We start from the raw sequence: 3,972 nt of genomic DNA, 5'->3' as shown, positions 1-3,972 counted from the left end.
TGCAAGTCTCTTATTTAAGGGTTCTTAAAAAAATTATTAAACACATCTGATCATCATAGAGGTACAAGTTTCTATAAGATGAAAATCTAGAGCTTATCCAATTACAAGGGTGAAGCTTGTGACGACGTGATCGTTGTATGCAACCATAGTTGGAACTGATCTTCCAGCATATTTCGCACCAGCGAATGCTACCATGTATCCCTTTGATGAATCCTGGAATCACAAAGTATCATCGTCATGAAAAGCTAACAAGTAACAACACACATTCAAGACCTCTATTTCTGAGCAAAATAATAATTTACTAAAATCTCATATCATGTTTGGCAATGAAACTACTAAATCCAGTTTTGCCAGTGATATCTACCCTAGTACTCTAATGACATACACATTATAAGTTAACCTGCTTATAATAAAAGCAACAAGAAACCAAACCAGACCTTCATAGACAGAGAGTGATGAAAAGAGAATAAAGAAACTGACTTGAAGGGTGGATTTGCAGTGAAAGCTTAGACATTAAACTATAATCATCATGCGTGGCCAACAACTTGCACTTTTGCTTCCTACAAATGTCAGTAACTGACGAGCCAAAATGTTAAAAAGGTTTCGAACTATCTACTGATCTCATGTCTGTGCTAAGTTTATTTAAAAGTCAACTTAGCAATCCATCGAGTAAGATGATACCTTGGATCGAAGTGGAGCTTGTCGTAAGAACGAGGACATTCCTCAGCGTTATCATACAACGTCCTCAAGAAACTAACAAAAACAAAGCATTAATCAAATACAAATATTTTTTAATTAACTCATAAAAAAGACTTTTGGTAAGAGAGAGAGATCATCACCAGTGAAAATAAGTCCTGCCTCCAGTTCGAGGAACATGGAGAAAGAAGAGCAGATCCTGAAGCGAGCGTTTGTCTATGTTAGGAGGATGTTCTTCATGAGATGAAGAAGTATCTGCCCACCTCTTCAACCTCAATGATCTTAGACCCAGCTAAGAGCTGCATCACGAGACCAGAAGTGACAATAGGAGTGATACCAAGCTCCATGACGGTACCACGGTTGGAAGCAAGAATGAGTTGGGAGATTGAACAAGATGCTTGAGCTTGTGCTTCCTCTTCTCAAGCTCTGCTGGTGGGTTAAGCAGATCGATAAAGCATATACATTGATTCTCGCAAGGCATTACTTCAAAGTGTAAAATAGTACCATAAGAAACGAAAAAGGCATTACTTCAAAGTGTAAAGTAGTACCATAAGATCAGCATGGGTTTCACTGGTGGCAAGATCCCACAAAACGCATCCATGCTCTTCCCATGCCTCTTCCACTGATGAACTCGCCTTGTCCTTCTCCTCGGAAGTGGATTCGTTATGGTTACCTCCAATGTCCATGTTCTCTGGATCACCCTTAGAAGCAGCATCCACAAACTCATCTCCAAACCAAGCTTAAACCGCATTGTTGGCATTCATATGCCTTAACTCAGTGCTTTGATCACATTCTTCACTTCCAGAATCGACTAGAAGGAGTTTTCTTATCAGTGAGATTACATAGCTAGGATCAACTGTAGTATCAAGGTCGAACAACTGCCAGAAACATTACATAACTCATGATTAAAAATAAGAGTACGAAGAAACTACAATTAAGCTCAGTTTCTACAACTAAGCTCAAAGGGAGATTATCGAGAGGAAAGAGTCCCGGCGTAGATTTACCTCATCAGGTGGAGGCGGAGGATGATGTGAGGGACAACCAATTTCTGGTTCTTTTTCTCTTCTTTCATTAGAATCAAGTTTACTTCTCTCTCTCTCTCTCTGCCCTAATCAATTAAGCAATCAAGGTACCACCTGTTTCGAAAATCGCCGCCGGGAATAGGAGAACAAAGGAAAAAGGAGAAGATAGTCCGGAGAACGACGTGTGTTCAGAAGAGACGGTCTCTTCTGTCTCTTGATCAAGAGACGTTCCTGAGGGTAATTGCTATTTTTTATTTTCTTTAAATCTTAATATGCTAAGAGACTGGACTCAAGAAACCCCGTTAAAGATGGCCTTACTACTCTAAAAATGCCCAATTAAGAGGCGGTTCTGCTCTTTTTTATTTTTTTCATTTATTTTTTTTTTGGTTTTTTGTTTAAAACCTTGGTTAGGAAACTACCCATGGACATGGTCTAACGTACCAAAACGAAGAAGACCTATGAACTATATGTTTTTAGTTCACTCCATATACAGTATTCGAAGTAGTAGTGTTTTATTTGTTTGAATCCTATAGTTATGAAATCATTTGTCCGGTCATATCTTGATATATATACAAGCCGTGTTGTGGATATAAGCTCTGGAGATAAATAGGAAAATCTATCTCACTTTTTTTTTTTGCTTAAAAAAAGCTTTCTCACTTGTCAAATTGCTTTATCAATGAGATCATTTCTTCTTGTGTATGGCCCTGGTTGTGGTAATTTTTTGTGCTGTTTTTGATAATCAGATTCCTCTGTAATCTGAGGCTTATGTCAGACCCAATATGTTGGTTTTGGTGTATCTTTAAAATCAGTTGAAAGAAAAATAGAATATCCTCTAAATTTATAGACCGGTAATTAAGTTAATTAGTTTGTTCTCATAAGTTATACGTACATATCATATCCAGTATATAGAAGATTAAAAGTTATGCATACGCTCTAACGTTGCATTTTATCCACAACAATAATTAACAAATAAATATATCTAGGTGCCAGTGCTAATTTGATTAGAGACATGTCCTAATCTTAAATGCTTATGACTAAAACACAAGGTCAGGCTTCTAATCAGTAATCTCACATTCTTAGGTCTCAAAGTTTCTGGACGATCTCATTTTGCGTCATCTGAAAAGCTGATTCAGAAAAATCTTAAATCATTTTGCTTCTTTTAGAAGATTCTTGACAAAACAAACACCGCAACTAAATTACCACACGTTGATGTAAATTTATCCTGTCGAATGATTGAATTCATCTTCTTTATAAACTTCCTTAGGGTTTGATTGGTAATTGTAGAGTAAACTAGAGTAAATGAAAAAGATGAAAATGAATGGGAATAAATGGGTGGAAAACAAGAAAAATAAAAAGAGACACTTTTACTCTAACAAAATATGGAGTAAACATGGGTCTATGTTTTTCTCCACTTAAATAGTAAATAGAGTAAAAGTGAAAAAATGTATCCCACTTGATTGGTAAATTTTTAGTGGGATTGAGAGTAAAACTATTTTTAGAGTAAAAGTTTACGCTCAAAATACAATCCAATCACACTAGTAATATACATTTATTATTTATGTATAAATTTAATATGACCTAATTCGATTACGTGCATTGATTAGGTTTGTGTGTTTGATGTTGTGCGTCTGAGTTTGGACAGCAAGAGCAAAGGGTTTGGTAAACATGTAAAGTAGGACCCATTAGAGGGTTTGGTGAGACTAGTGGTCTACGATGGATCCTCGCTACTGTGGTTGTTGCCCCCTTTAATTTCTCCATTTCTCATTGTTTGTTTGGTGGCCTAATCTTATTAATCCCCTTTATATCATTTCTCAAGTTAAATGATGACACATCCATTACATCTAAAAGAAATCAGTAAAATAATATTATAACTCACCAAATAATTAGCTTAGCAACTTTTTAATTATATATATGGTTCACTAAAGATTTCGTTCCTCGATGATAATCTTTCAAATATTCTTTTTTTTTTTTGTTGTTTTCCATAGTTCCATCCTTAGATACCAATCAAACTTTCATTCGTTGAATGTTATAACATTCTTGTTAACAATGATAATAACCCGTTTTCATGGCAAAAACCATTAAAATAGCAATACCATTCGAAGGACAATCAAATAAATCAGGAATGAGATAAATAATTAGTGTAATGCACTGACTTTTACGTGGTTGGTTTCTCGATGAGATCCTTTCTGATTTGAGACTGCTTATAAACAGAAAAGTAGTATTTAATTATATAGGCCCGTCATGTTCTATAATA

At 35.5% G+C, this 3,972-nt stretch overlaps 1 long non-coding RNA gene across 2 annotated transcripts; it reads right to left on the bottom strand.

Moving 5' to 3' along the window:
* Positions 1-1,928, bottom strand: LOC106340831. Of its 2 annotated transcripts, XR_001269520.1 has the most exons (6): positions 1,701-1,928; positions 1,245-1,574; positions 840-1,125; positions 682-753; positions 481-576; positions 1-213 (listed from the first exon to the last, which is right to left on the bottom strand). It is a non-coding gene; the product is annotated as an uncharacterized LOC106340831 (long non-coding RNA). The 2 variants fall into 2 exon arrangements; XR_001269519.1 differs by having other exon boundaries at positions 1-576.
* Between the last annotated feature and the right edge of the window lie 2,044 nt (positions 1,929-3,972).

This window comes from Brassica oleracea, chromosome C4 (assembly GCF_000695525.1).
Source record: "Brassica oleracea var. oleracea cultivar TO1000 chromosome C4, BOL, whole genome shotgun sequence".
Lineage (NCBI taxonomy): Eukaryota > Viridiplantae > Streptophyta > Magnoliopsida > Brassicales > Brassicaceae > Brassica > Brassica oleracea.
This window is presented reverse-complemented; position numbering and strand designations above follow the sequence as displayed.